Genomic DNA, 15,989 nt, shown 5'->3' with positions numbered 1-15,989 from the left:
ACACCAGTAATCTGATCCTATGGATATTTACACACAGAAATAAGTCTTTCTAGTTCAGTAGAGCTTACTCTCTAGTAAGCATGACTAGAATTGCAGCTTAAATAGTCTGGTCTGCGGATAATACAAATCTCCATGGTCAAGTGGTGCTTTGTCAAGCTATGATACTATATAGTTTAGTTTCTCATTCAATGTTTCCCCCCCCCTTTGTCTGATGCAGAGAGATGAATTGATTCATCATGGTGAGGCTAGTCAATTAATGACTGCCTGGTTAGGCCACACACTTCAAGCACCTTTGGATTCACCTCAAGCCCCATGACTGCTCTAGCAATCACAATGAACAATATGTCTCAGGTCATTATGGTGTGTTACTGAATACCATCTCTCAGGATTTTGCAAACATTTTCTAGTCTGCTTGCCTGACTGACTAAAGGGTCAATCATTTAATATAATCCTTCAAAAACTCCTTATGCACTTACATTTTGTTTTTTAATCATGTTAATAGAAGTTCTCTCCATAAAGTTACAGGCCCCTGGATTAAACATTGAAAAAAACTAACACTCACTTTTCTCTAAAAATGCTTATCTTTCTGTTTCCTTAGGATCTAAAGCTGAACACTAACAGGTCTTATCTAATATTCAAATTACATAGGGTGCATTCTACCAAGCACAGCTACTCCACAATCAACATTAAATTTAACTGAGATCTTGCAAAGTCCCACACCTGCCCTACAGAAATCAATGGAAGATCCAGGGGTCTGTTGCTTTGTGGATTCTTTCCTTAAACAACAGTGGAGGTGGGGGAATAATGTCCTGCCCTATGGCCAGATTCTTTACAAAACAATACAAAAGGAGCAACGACTAATGTTGCTTTATCTCATTAGGATTCCTAGTAATTAAGAAAGAAATATGACAGTACATAACATTAAAATATGTCAATATGCTTTCAAACATAAGGTTATTGTGTAATAATACATGATAAGCAAGCAGACAAACTGGTGAAAATGCAGCAGAAAATTATACAGTCATATATTAATAGGATTATTTGTATATGGTTTGCTATCCTTTTGAGAGTTTCCATCAGCTCTCCTCTAAAACACATGAAACATTTCCTTTTCTTACTTCATAGTGGACAGAATCATAAATAGCTTGTTAAAAGAAACATGCACGTTTTCACACACAGATATTATCATGTGTGCATGTGCTTGCGCGCACACACGCACACAAACACACACACACTAATCCACAAACACAAAATAACTATATATTATTCAAACAGGGTTTTTTTGGCGATTACCTTGTTCATAGCCCTATCCTTTTGTCCTAGACATTTAAAGTCCTTGTTTGATCCACACAGAATTTTCTAGCCATCAGATGCTCTATTACTGTGCTAGCCGTCTTGCAGGAGTGCTCTCTCCCTTCTGAAAAAAGCAAACAACTGGATAGATATCATTACACTAAGGAAATCTCTTGGAAAAAAACCAAACAACTTGCTAATCTTTGTAGCCCCTTCATCCAAAGTTAAAGATAAGAAAAACAAACCTAAGTCAGTTTCAACCACATTCCAGAGACAAGTTCCCCCTTTCTTCTTTATCAAAATACTAGCTTTTAAAGTTTCCCCCCCCCCTAGACCTTGCAGGCTAAACTGCTGCTCACACCCGCAAACAAAGCAATATTTGTTTAATAACTGATTGCTGCCATGGGTACAGTAAACAAGGGCCCTGGCGTTTGTGTTTATGAACAAACACATCATCTTGCAAGAGCAATTTAACATTAACCAGGTGGAATAATCAACAGATTTCATAGGTGACACTCAGGGCAGGACAACTGTAAACAGAGGAGGGAGGAGAAAGGGGCCACTCTCAGGGAATCAAGGTTGAGGCAAATGCATTGCAGAGTAAACAGCTGAGGAGAGGTCAAGACAAACAAATAGTCATCCTCCTGACATTTAGAGGAGCAGGAAGGTTGTATGTTACACATATCAGCTGCTGGCCACCATGAAATCAAACCAGTTGGGGATCAGGACTACTTGTTTATGCAGTGGCAGGTTGCTTCTAAACAAATTGCAATTATCTAAGTTGTGCTCTTTAGTTATCACACTAACTGGCGAGATCAAGTCAAATACTATCAGTACTCTCTGCCTACCCTCACCCCACCCCCAATAAAGGATTTAAAGCAATGCTGCTTTAGCAGAAGGGGGTGGGGAGCCAGGAAAAAAGTGCAGGTGGTCCATTATTAAATTTATCTTTACAGAGAAAGAAAGAAAGAAAGAAAGAAAGAAAGAAAGAAAGAAAGAAAGAAAGAAGACTTTTTTAAAAAGAGATAAGCACAACCTTAAATCAGTTTTGTCCAGAAGCTTGTTTAAATCAAGTAATGCCTGTGAATTATAATGTTTTGGAATCTACTTAAAATAAATCTACAAATATTAAGAGTTGCATGCAACTTTTCAATTTACACAGAAGTTCAATATTAACAATGTTATGAGCACTAAAGCCAGAGGTACACATTAGAGCTCTGGGCTTAGAAAAATGGAAAGATAGTGGGAATTTCCAATCCCTCTCTGCAGAGCCTAAGCCTGCTGATCGTGTGTGTGTGTGTGTGTGTGTGTCTATTTATATCTAGCAATATATATATATATATATATATATATATATATATATATATATATATATCCATCCAATCCTAGTATATGAACATATATGGATATTCCTATGCAGTGCAGAAAGTCCCACACTCTCTTTTTTGTAAACTGCCCAGAGAGCTTCAGCTATGGGGCGGTATATAAATGTAATAAATCAAATCAAATCAAATCTTTAGTGAAGTGTTGATGCACTGACTGAAAACAAGCAGTTTCTGAACTGGTCATGAACCAAAGCACAATATGCATGACTGGGCAATTCTACAATTCCCTGGCCACATACTGAAGCCTCTCATAGAAAATATGATTTAGAAATAACTTGTCTATATTTCAATTGGACCTCTATATTGGACGAGCTACAGCCATATATGTCCAACATTCAGAATTTGGCTGAGGTTTATGCACTCAATGATGGGGTCTGGACAACACACTGCTGCTTGTCATGACAAGCAGGAGTGCCAGGTTGAATATGCAACCACAACTCGGGATTGTCATGTCATGTGAACCCAATGAGCAGGAATTATGTGGGGGTTAAACAAATAGACCATGAGTGAGTTCACATATCATATGAAGCCACCCTGAGAATAAGCCACTGTGGATGGGTGGCTTGTCTGTTACTCCTGACAGACTTCCTGCTCGGTGGCTTGCTGTGGCTAGTTTCTCCCTTATTCCTCCTGGCCACTGCCGGCACATATCCTGGGGACATTCATGGCAGAAACCCTTGCTTCCTTCGTCCCTATACTAGCAGCCTTTCTGCAACTGATCCACTGGGGTTAAAAGCTCATGAGGGCAACTCCCCCTCTCTTACATCAGATCTCCAAAGGGCTTTCTCCACTGTGGCACCCCGGTTGTGGAATGAGCTCCCCAGAGAGGTCCGCCGGGCGCCTACACTGTACTCCTTTCGTCGCCAGCTGAAGACCTTTTTATTCTCTCAGTATTTTAAAACTTAATTTTAACTTAAATTTAAATTGTACTGTTCTAACTCTATATTTTAATCTTATATCAACTTTGCTGCGTGGTTTTATCCTGGTTGTGCTTTTTATACTGTATTTTGTCATTGTGCTTTTATCATGTTGGTTGTTTTATTATGGTTTTAATTTTTGTGAACCGTCTTTGGCGTAAGACCAGGGACCGGGCAGACTTTGTCCATTACAAATTTGTACTCTCCTCTTTCTCTTCTGCCATTTCATTGGCCAAACAGCAGTACTACTCAACGCTGATCCAGTCAAATGCTAGGCATCCTCAGCGGCTCTTTGCGTCCTTCAATTCTCTTCTGAAGCCTAATCCGCCATCTCTCCCCGCCTCTCTGTCTGCTAATAACTTTGCCTCTTTTTTCAATGCTAAAATCCAAACTATCCGCTCTGATCTGGCCAGCTCTGCTCCTCTTCCAGTTCCTGTTCCTCATTTGTCAGCTCCTCCTGCAAATTTCTCTGCGTTTCCTTCGGTCTCTGCGGATGAACTGTCTACAATACTGCGCTCTTCGAAGCCTTCCACTTGTTCTCGTGATCCGATTCCTTCTCGCGTCTTTATTAATCTTACTCCTGCTATCCTCCCTTCCTTGCTACATATTATTAATCTCTCTCTGTCCTCTGGTTCATTTCCTTCTGCTTTTAAACATGCTACAGTCTCTCCCATTCTCAAGAAACCTACTCTTGATAGGCTATCTCTGTCTAACTACCGACCTGTCTCTTTGTTGCCGTTTGTTTCAAAGATCCTGGAGCGTGCGGTCTACTTTCGCTGTCTTGACTTTCTTTCTAGTAACTCTGCTTTGGATCCATTTCAATCTGGATTCCGTCCTCTGCATTCCACCGAAACAGCCCTTACTAAGATCACCAATGATCTCCTTACTGCCAAGTCTAAAGGCCATTATTCCGTTCTTATTCTCCTTGATCTAACTGCAGCCTTTGACACGGTTGATCATGATCTTCTCTTAGATTCCCTTCACGACCTTGGATTTTGTGGCTCTGTCTATAACTGGTTTGCCTCCTATCTAGCGGGTCGCTCTTTCAGCGTGTTGACTAATGGCAGCTCGTCTTCCTCCTTTCCCCTTTCAGTAGGGGTTCCGCAAGGCTCGGTGCTTGGCCCGTTGTTGTTTTCCTTATACATGTTGCCCTTGGGCAAGCTTATTCAATCTCATGGCCTCCAATATCATCTGTACGCCGATGATACACAACTATATCTGTCATCTCCGGAACTTTCTCCTGATGTTCACGATCGTATCTCGGCATGTCTTTCAGATATCTCAGCTTGGCTGCTTCATCGTCGCTTGAAACTTAACATGGCAAAGACTGAATTGCTTGTTTTTCCTCCTAAACCTTCTCCTCATCTCTCATTCTCTCTTACTGTCAATGATGTTACGCTTACTCCGGTCAAGGAAGCTCGTAGCCTTGGCTTTATATTCGACTCCTCGCTCTCCTTTATTCCTCATATTGAGGCAGTAGCTAAATCTTGTCGATTTTTCCTGTATAATATTGCCAGGATTCGATCATTTTTGTCTGTCTCTTCTGCCAAAACACTTGTTCATGCGCTGGTTATTTCACGGTTGGACTACTGCAACCTTCTTCTCTCTGGCCTTCATTCTTCTCACATCAGTCCGTTGGTTTCTGTTCACCACTCTGCCGCAAAGATCATCTTCTTGGCTCGCCGCTCCGACCATGTTACTCCGCTTCTGAAATCTCTTCATTGGCTTCCAATTCACTACAGAATCCAATATAAACTTCTCCTGTTAACCTTCAAAGCTTTTCACGGTCTAGCTCCTTCCTATCTCTCCTCTCTCATCTCACACTATTGCCCCGCTCGTGCTTTTCGCTCCTCTGATGCCATGTTTCTCGCCTGCCCAAGGGCCTCTACTTCCCTTGCTCGGCTTCGTCCATTCTCTTCTGCTGCCCCTTACGCCTGGAACGCTCTTCCAGAACATTTGAGAACTACAAGTTCAACCGCAGCTTTTAAAGCTCAACTAAAAACTTTTCTTTTTCCTAAAGCTTTTAAAACTTGATGTTGTGCAGACTTCTACTGTTACTTTCTACTGTTAGTTTTACCCTACCCTGTGCCTGCTTACCCTACCCTGTACCTGTTTGCATTCTCTTCCCCTCCTTATTGTTTTACTATGATTTTATTAGATTGTAAGCCTATGCGGCAGGGTCTTGCTATTTACTGTTTTACTCTGTACAGCACCATGTACACTGATGGTGCTATATAAATAAATAATAATAATAATAATAATAATAATAATAATAGAGAACTTCGGCTATTGGGCAGTATAAAAATGTAATAAATAAATAAATAAATAAATAATAAATTAAGTTTCTGAGCCCTTATTTAACATGGGAATATGTTTGCAAGCTTTATTAGGGTTTTTTGCACAAATGCACAAGTTTGGAAGACTGCCTGTTTACTATTAATCCCAGTATAGTTATATCACCCTCTCACCAATGTCCTTGTCAATTTTGATCTCCCCTTTGGCACTTCCCAAACAAACTTCCCTCCTGCATCAGATCACAATAAATAAATAATTTTCCAAGGACATATGAATGCAGGATGTATGCACTCAATGGCAGGGTTCAGACAACATGCTGTTCACCATTGGGGGGGGGGAGGGTGTTGTGCAAGTCTGCCTGTCTTCTATTTAGCCAAACACACTGATATTCTCCTCTTGTCAATGTCCTTGTCGAATTCATCCTTCATTTCCACTTCTCTTGCTAGCAAAAACTTTAAAAAGGGGAGGCTGCTTCACCTCCTATTGAAGTAATAACAACCATCCCTAAGGCTCCTTCTCTCCTGCAGCCACCAGCTGCTTTTGGCTCCCCAACACCACCACCCTTTCCTGTTTGTCGCTTCCCATCAGTGGTTTCCATTGCTAGCTATCAGATTTACATATGGGTTACAGAGCAGTGTGCAGGATTGGTAAAGGTACACAAATTTCAAGGCAGACAAGTGAGCTGGATCAGTAAACAAATACAAACTGCATGGCAGAGCAGAGCAATGGAGGAAATTGCACAAATTTCAAGGCAGAGCAATAAAAATGAGAGGAAAATTACACAAAATTCCTAGCAGTGGGCATTCACACCTTTGCACCTGCACAGGACTAAACAACAACAACATATTTATCACCAGTCCCCTCAAATCACTAGGAATAACCAGTATGATGCAGTAGTTAGAAGGTCGTACTAGAACTCTGATTCTAATTCCCAACCAGCCATGAAGTTCACTGGGTGACTTTGGGCCAGTCACTACTTCTCAGCCTAATCTACCTCACAGTTAATGTGAACAAAAATGAGCTGAACCATATATACTGCCTTGAGTCCTTGCATGAAAGGCTGGATATAAATGAAATAAATAACCTCTGAAATCATGCTCTGATAGATCCCTCAATTTAGGTTACTGCTATCCCTCAGTTAAAAAGATGAACCCAGAAGTGGGAGGGGGTTGGATGTTCAGGTTTCTAAGGGTCAATTCAGATAATAAAATAAGCTCTGACTTATACTGCTTTCTTCACAGATGCTCACCTTCCAGACTGCTTGCTGGTGACTGGACATAAACTGGACATATGAAGGAGACCTGTGACAGACATGTCTGATCGTGACAAAACGGTGACAAAGGGATTAAAAAAGGAGCAACATCAGATCTGAATTTAATGCCTAGGAACAACGACATGATCTTCTGAATTGTATGCTGGGGAGATGTTGCAGTAAAAGAATGATTGCGATGTCCTACTGAGTCAGGACTGGATCACATCCAAATCCCTCAAAAGTAGGGAAGGGGTGGAGGGATGCTTTAATTTGAAGCATGGGCAGGAATAAAGGAGGATTCCCCCCTTCCTAATGTATAGTTTTAAAAGCTGTGGGGAGTTCCAGGAGAAGAGGTAACCCTGATGGAATAGTAACAACAAAACGTTGGGGGGAACACAGGTGAAGGAAAGTTTCAGCCCATCTCTGCACAAATCTGCCACATCTGTGCACTTTTGTAGCAATTTGATATTATTCAAATAGACTTGTGCAGTGTCATATCTGGTTTTAGCCCGAGAAGTCCCAGCATAGTACTTGTATTCTTGATGGCTGGGCTTGTAGTGAGAAGAAGAAACTGAACTGGAGTTAAGTTTTATGAAGCACAAAATCATTCATGTAGGTGATGATGTCAACCTATAAGGAGCCTGGTGGTACCATAGTTGCTGCTTTTTTGGGTTGTGGTCAGGGAAACAACCATTTGTGTAAGGACCGCAGACAATGTAAGGCCAATGTGCTGACTGTGGTCCCCTCCTTCAGTAGTTGAGTCAACTTGGGGAACTGAAAATACTTACTATCCATAGCACTTTTGTACCACTTTGTAGGAACATCTTAAGGCCTGCTTAAGCCCATCAAAGGGTGAGGATGAGGAATGCCTATGCCACTACATCTGTATTGCCCTGCCTCCTGCTAGAGTAGGGAGGTAGAATGAGCCACAGGCCAAATCTGGCCCTCCAGGATTCTGAAGATTGCCATGCCCCTTTTCCCCAAACACCAATTGTTTGGTGGTCTTCTGGCTTTTGTGCGGTTTTCCCTCATTTTAAAAGGCTTAAATACCTCTCCTAAGGCAGGAAGAGCTTTAAGCTACCAAATGCTGGTGTTTGGGGTGGGGGGTTGCCCCCATCCCTTTTGCCTTTGGTCCCACCCACTACTGGAAGGCAGCCCCTGAGAGCTTCTCTGAATTGGAATTCAGCTCTTGGGCTGAAAGAGGTTCTGCATTCCTGCCCTTGAGTCAGAGGCATGCAGTGGAATTGGTACCAGATTTTTCCAGCCTATAGGAAAAAATCCCCTTGGAAATGTCTTGGAAAGCAGGAATCATCCTTTCCAAGGCTCCTTAACAGTCTTTACGTTTAGGATGAAAGAAAGGAAAGACAAAGACTAGTAATGAGGAAGGAACTGTCACAACATAGGACAGTATTATCCTAATGGCTGATTAGGATATATAGTACACAGTTGAATAACTCCTCTGGCAGAGGTGACAGCTACAAAGAAGGCTGTCCTGAACAACAAGGATCAAAGATCACAGATAGCCATGGGTTCAAAACAGTTTTGCACATGATAAATAGCAATTGCAGACACACTCCAAGTTGAGCTACGAAGTTACAAATTGCAGAGGCCTGATTATTTTAGCAACAGATAGGAGAACACTCTCCAGTGAAGGATGGAACACAGCAATTGTGTGAAGATAAACAAGCAAAGAAAAAATAGTCAAATGTACAGGACTTCTCTTGCTGTGCTCAGCATGGTTGCATAGAAGTTGGTGTGTCCCATTATATGAACTGCTTTCCAGAATTCTGAAAATTCAAGAGGTATTTCTCTGAAAAAGTGGAAGAAGAGAAGCAAATCCATCACATGCCAAGCACACCTATAGCGTACAATGCTGAACACCATAAATGGCGTATTCCACAGCAAACACCATCAGACCTTGTGAAAAGTGTTTGTTGTAACTATGAAATTTAGGTTTTTTTTGGGGGGGGGGGGGGGAGAGAGAAAATAATCCCTGGAATGACAGTCCCAAAGGGAATGCAAAGCTGACATATAGCAAGGTCTCTTCCTGGGGCATTCTTGGGTTGCTGATTAAAAGTACATAATTCATGTGCTTCACTCATCCCTCAATTCCTGGATTAAATCACCCCAGTTGCTCAGTGTTAGAAGTGAACTGGATCAATGAGGGACAGAGAGAGTGGTGGGAGAAAGAGACTGACTGCTGGTCATGTTGACAATGGAGAATGAGCTAGCCTGCACAACCTTTCAAACTCCCTCATACATTCTTTCAACCTAGGAGGGGGCCCTCCATCTGAACCCCTTTGGTTAAAGGAAGAATGAAAGTGAGGAGAGTGTTCAGAATGGAGTGCTCTAGTACCAGAGGTGGCACTTGGCCAATAGGGGAACAGTAGAAAGTGACCTCTAGAGATGTATTAAAAAAAACTAAGAAGGCCCAGCTTTCAGGAAGCAAGGCTGTTTATCTGAATGGTATGCCAGCCTATCATGATGGTATCAACCATACCTTTATAACTATGATCTGTCACATGACAGGACTAGTTCTGCTAAATGGAGGGTTTCAGCCTGGAAAATCTGAGCAAGTTTCCCTGTGTCCTGTGGTGGGGAGCCAAAAGAAGAGGAAGCTTTCTTCCACAAGAGAGAAAGTATCTGATAGTTCAAAATAACAGGTGTTGCAGCAGAGTAAAACTTTCTGGCGATAAGTGATCTTTCTGATACATCAGTGGGTTGGCTGGGAGTTTAATCACCCTTTTCCATAGGTAGCTTCAACTACTAGAGTTAGGAGATGGATGTTGAGAAAGGAAAGTGATGCCTTGTTGATGGGCTTTAAACAATTCAACATCCACAATATGGAAGACTATTCATCCAAGAGTCTTAGTATTTTTTTTTTTAAAAAATGTGCTATTTAGAGACAATTTCTGCTTTCACAAATGTTTGAATTCACAAAGCATACGTTTAAAATATGAAATCTAGTATAAAATGTAGCATGTGTAGCCAGTGATTTCAGTATTAAGACATCTTAAATTGCAGCTGAACTGCTTCTTCTGTGGTCCTTTTCCAGCACGTAAAATCACAGTTTATTCAGTGCAAAGTAAGTACTATATGATAAAAACTACAAGCATATCATTCAAATGCTTTATTGGTCAAATAGATGGATGCTTTTATTAGTTCAACCTTTTTTGTAATGGAGTGCCACTGATGACCCAGTGTTATCCTCATTCCCTACTATTAATCACACTCCTAAGAGCTCATTTTGCTTTAAAATCTTAAGAAATTGCCATAATTTAAAGACATGGTGTCTACCTAATGGGAAATGCTTCACAGATTGTATTGCTTCTTATAACCATAGCTTTATGGCAATGCTGACCACAATGTTAAGGCATCAGGAAACGGTATAAAATATTTCAGTGACAGAAAAGCTACACATAAACTATCTTTTGTACATGTGGTTTGCTACATCTTTACTACCTTAAAATCACAGTGTTTGGGGAATTAAAGAATTCAAACATCCATGGCTTATGTAGATTAAGACTATGAAAACATTCCCTGAGTAAATATAAAATAACAAATAAGTATATTTAAGAGGATCCCTAATGCAAACAGCAAAGATGGGTTTTAACCACATAGCACACTGAGGTACATTCTTTATTCAGGCTATTGTATAATCTTTATACCTTCTCAGTTCAGCATGATAAAACTAAGGATAGTTCACAGCCAGGAATAACTTCTGCAGACATCTACAATCAGCTGCAAAAATTTATAGAATGATTTAAAGTAATATGATGATAAATCTTAATCCATAAAGCTTGCTATTATCAAGATGCATATAGTAAACATTTTTGACAACGTTGACTGTTATGGGAGGGAAAACACATATACGACAATTCCACCAAAATGTAAACACAAAAGTGCATGTGTGAGGGGGGAACGACACTTCCAATTTTTAAAAAGCATCTTTAAATAACATAAGAAGGAAAATGTGATGCAATTGTCTTATAAAGTGAATATAAAAGAGTGTTCTCAGCTTTGTAATAAGACATTAGTACCTACTAGTCTTATAAATACTGTGTGTAAATCACATCAAATTCAGTGTCTGAATTTATTATAAGAACTGGAGAGAAACATTAACTTTCCAGGTTGTTGCTAAGGATTAGCTCTTGTTTACAACTCTATATTTATAGACCAAGAAAAGAAATTGTCAAATGAAGGACAAAGATGATTACAGCTGAACAAATCCAGCCTTTATTTAGACAAATCAGATCTTGCCATATTTTATTCTAAAATGAAGGTTTTTTTAATAATATGTTAGTTAATTTGTTTTACAAACCGTGTACCATTAGTTTTCCTTCCTAAAAGAAGTTATGCAAATGGATTTCTGACTCCCTAGTTTTAGTCCAAGGTACCAAATATGACAAGCGTGCAAACAGATAGCTTTGGTGAGTGGCATAAGACAGCTTAGAAGGGTGATAATGGAATACAGAACCTTTCACCTGTATGTTGGTTCTGCAAATCCAGCTTGCTCTTTAGTGACCAAAAGTTATTACAGCCTGACGGCTCATCAACAGCCTATGTGAAAGGCAGCTTGGCAGCCTCAAACTAGCTGATCACAGGTAATGTGTCCACTTCACAAAGTTTGTTCCAAGAAACAGCCACAGATTAGTAAACAGCTTTGGTAGCAGAGTCTACCCTACAAGGCCTAATCCAAGGAATGTTCTTTACTATAGAACAACAGCCCTTGGTATCTGCCTCAGCCCAGCAGTACCAAGAGATCTGCTATCAACTAGATGAAATCAATTACTTTGCCATCTCTTTTGTATTATCTATATGGAGGTTTACACAACTGCAGGGAGCGAGGGAAAAGATGGAACTCTGTCCATCCCTTCACACTTGCTCTGGCACAAAAGCTTCAGCTCTAGCATTTTCATGTTGTTTATTTTCCCCTACAAGGGCTCCTATGTGTCTCTTATTTCTCTATGTTAATAACATCACGAAAGAAACACTTATTGGGCATTCCCTAATTCTGTTTCCATGTATGTATTATCTTTTAAATTACAAAACACAGACACATGCATACTTTCTTTTTTAAATCCAACCATCAGTATCTGAGGCACAACTTTCAGAACGGTTAAGCAATTATTGTCCAAAAAGAGAGTGTCTTGCTTTCAGTGAGATTGCATGTTTCTTTGAATTACATGTAACACAAAGTCCCACTATCAAGGGAAAGATAAGGCATAATACTCCATGAACATCCATGTGTTACTCATGTGAAAGGGACATAACGTGATTACTGGGGAGGGGAGGGAAGAGAGAGACGGGACATTCCAGGCCCTGCCTCTAGCATTAGGCTCTAACCGGGCCTAACCTCAGCATAATCATCTGCAGTAATTAGCTTATGTGAACTTATGCATAGACTCTTCATTGCTGAAGACAACCATGCTAACACATAGGGCATGGCTAGACGAGGGGGGTGGAGGGATATGATCTTGCGATTTTATGATTGCAAGATCATTCCCCTTATCTACACGTGGCATGTGACGTCCCAGGAGGAAGAGGACGTTGCAGCTGCCTTTTTAAAAAAAATCGGGAAAGAGCACAAGAGCGATCCTACGAAAAAGTAAGGCTTTTATTTTAAAAAGACCCTGCTCCCCCCTCCCACCCAATGGGCACTGGATCCTCGCGCTTACTTGCGAGGTGCCAGGACAAAACTGCGATGGCAGGCCACACGTCCCACGGTCTTGGGATCATCCCGAGACCGCGGGAAAAATTGGAATTAAACTTTAGGGCGATATCCCGGGGCAAGGGAGGGATTTCCCTCTGTGCTCTCAGGATGCCCTGTGTGTCATGTGGACACACAGGGACGATCCCAGGACAATCCCTGGGATATCGTCTCATCTAGACATGCCCATAGTCATTTAAAGGTCGTGCCAAGCAGCATGCCTGACAATGGAAGCAGGGCCAGGAATATGGCCCTACTCCCCAGTAATCATCTGAGTAACTTATGAAGGGGACTAACATGTCCATGACAAATGATTACCGTTACGCTCCACACATCATTCCTATGTAAAGTACCTATGTAAAAGTTATGGCAAAGGTATTGCTTCATCAATACCAAAATCTAGATTTTAGAGGGTGGGGGAGGGACAAATTGAGAGTTCACACACACACTTCATAGCCATGCACAAACCCAGGAGCTAGCTTCCAAAGAGGAAGTGAAGAAGGCAATGCATCAGGCAGTTAGGTTATAACACAGGAATTAGCTCTTTGAACTATGTTCCATGTTTTGAAACAACTTTATAGCATCTTTATTGCTGCCTTCAGAGATTGCACAAGCAAGGATTAATCAGCTATGGCAGCAAAGAAGTATTTATATATACAAACCTAAGAAGAATAGCATGAAAGATTCAGTGGGCCTGAAGAATATCTTTCTAAAAAGAACCACCTGGAGTAGCGGGGAGAAGGAACACTTTCCATATAACATATGTTCAGACACACTAAGCTATGGTTAGGCTGCTAACCCTTTTGCAGCAAATGGTTAGTGAGCACGATTAAACCATGGGTATATAGCCACCATGGTTAGGAATGGTTCACACAAAACTCTAAGCCATAATGTTTAATTCAAAATGCTTAATCACCGTGGCTTAGCGTGGGTCATTGTGGGTCTTAGCGTGGGTCTTAGCGTGACCCTGAACAGGGTAATTGTTTATTAATATTTTAAATCGATCAACTAGTAGATGCCTTCAGGGTAGATTGCAATCACAAAAACAAACAAACCCAGAACAATAACATAACCACCAAAAACATATAGCAATGAAAATATTAAAACATTAGAAATGTTAAAAATATTAAAGACCATGCTTATCAGAGCACCAGATGAGAAATTAAATGCTTGCTGGAAGAGGAACGTCTTAACCTGGTGACTAAATCTATACAGGGAAGATGCCAGATAGATCACCCCAGGAAGATATATCACAGATGGGGGCCCACTACTGAAAAATACATTTTCCAGTGCCTTACTTGCATGCTTATTATTTTTTATTATATTATATTATTATTACTGACTATTCTGAAACAGCATTCTTGCTCCTTTTGGCTGGAGAGTCCAGAGACCACTATGCTAGAAATAGGCTTATTTATTTATTTATTGCATTTCTATACCGCCCAATAGCCAAAGTTTTCAATGCTGGAATTAAAAAATGATCGAATAATCAATTTTAGTAACAATATATAAGCTTTAGAAACAATATATGATGAAACTGTGTTCTCTCCACCCAATATGGCTATGTTTCCAAACTGTCTCATCCTATAGTTAAATAAAAGTTTTAAAAATGGAAGTGTGGAGGAAAGGTAAATAGCCTGCAAACTTTATTACAAACCTGTGTGCAACTACACACATGTTCAGGGCCTTCAGGAAAAATCTTCTATTCCTAGCAACAAGCTGGGAATTTTCTGCTGAATACAATTTTTACCTACTGGAATTACACATAGCTCTATTGTGTTGCCATTCTTTCAATACTTTCATTTTCTTGCTTCAACTAAAGGGCCCAGATGTTTCATGTGCAGGTATTTTGCTCAGACACAAGGCATCATGGTTTTGTAGTCTTAAGACTGTCTAAACAGATTAAGGGCTCAATCTTATGTGGCTAGCGGCCGACGGTGCTGGTGGTGAACGACGAATCCGATGTTCTAAAGATCAACACACCATAGGAACCTGGAATGTAAGATCTATGAGCCAGGGCAAATTGGATGTGGTTATTGGTGAGATGTCAAGATTAAATATAGATATATTGGGTGTCAGTGAACTGAAATGGACTGGAATGGGCCACTTCACATCAGATTACCACCAGATCTATTACTGTGGACAAGAGGATCACAGAAGAAATGGAGTAGCCTTCATAATTAATAATAAAGTGGCTAAAGCAGTGCTTGGATACAATCCAAAAAATGATAGAATGATCTCAATTCGAATTCAGGGTAAGCCATTTAACATCACAGTGATCCAAATATATGCCCCAACCACAGATGCTGAAGAAGCAGAAGTAGTTCAGTTCTATGAGAATCTGCAGCACCTACTGGATAATACACCAAAAAGAGATGTTATTTTCCTTACAGGAGACTGGAACGCTAAGGTGGGTAGTCAAATGACATCTGGAATTACAGGTAAGCATGGTCTAGGAGAACAAAATGAAGTGGGACAAAGGCTGATAGAATTTTGCCAGGACAACTCACTGTGCATAACAAACACTCTCTTCCAACAACCTAAAAGATGGCTTTATACATGGACTTCACCAGATAGCCGACACCGAAATCAGATTGACTACATCCTTTGCAGCCAAAGGTGGCGGACATCTATACAGACGGTAAAAACAAGACCTGGAGCTGACTGTAGTTCAGATCACGAACTTCTTATTGCACAATTTAGAATCAAACTAAAGAGAATAGGGAAGACCCACAGATCAGTTAGATATGAGCTCATTAATATTCCTAATGAATATGCAGTGGAAGTGAAGAATAGATTTAAGGGACTAGATTTAGTAGATAGGGTCCCGGAAGAACTATGGACAGAAGTTCGCAACATTGTCCAAGAGGTGGCAACAAAAAACATCCCAAAGAAAAAGAAAACCAAGAAGGAAAGATGGCTGTCTGCCGAGACACTGGAAGTAGCCCAAGAAAGAAGGAAAGCAAAAGGCAACAGTGATAGGGGGAGATATGCCCAATTAAATGCAAAATTCCAGAGGTTAGCTAGAAGAGATAAGGAATTATTTTTAAACTAGCAATGCGCGGAAGTGGAAGAAGACAATAGAATAGGAAGGACAAGAGACCTCTTCCAGAAAATTAGAAACATTGGAGGTAAAT

The 15,989-nt window shown here is 40.5% G+C and overlaps 1 protein-coding gene across 8 annotated transcripts in view; it reads right to left on the bottom strand.

Annotated features, from left to right (window-relative positions):
* The window catches only part of FOXP1 (forkhead box P1), a 630,188-nt gene that overhangs the window by 266,107 nt on the left and 348,092 nt on the right, over nucleotides 1-15,989 (bottom strand). Inside the window, exons 1-2 of one of the 8 annotated variants that reach the window (XM_063122008.1) lie at nucleotides 1,539-1,611; nucleotides 1,294-1,417 (exon numbers count right to left, since the gene is read on the bottom strand). The exons of 6 other annotated variants lie outside the window; for them this stretch is intronic. The gene's annotated coding sequence lies outside the window, so the exon portion shown is untranslated. Of the gene's footprint in view, nucleotides 1-1,293; nucleotides 1,418-1,538; nucleotides 1,612-15,989 lie in introns of those variants that run through there. One more of the 8 variants, XM_063122006.1, reaches the window with a different exon arrangement.

Source organism: Elgaria multicarinata, chromosome 3 (assembly GCF_023053635.1).
Source record: "Elgaria multicarinata webbii isolate HBS135686 ecotype San Diego chromosome 3, rElgMul1.1.pri, whole genome shotgun sequence".
In the NCBI taxonomy this organism is placed as follows: Eukaryota; Metazoa; Chordata; class Lepidosauria; order Squamata; family Anguidae; genus Elgaria; species Elgaria multicarinata.
Note: the sequence above shows the minus strand (reverse complement) of the source record. Positions and strands in the feature narration are given on the sequence as shown.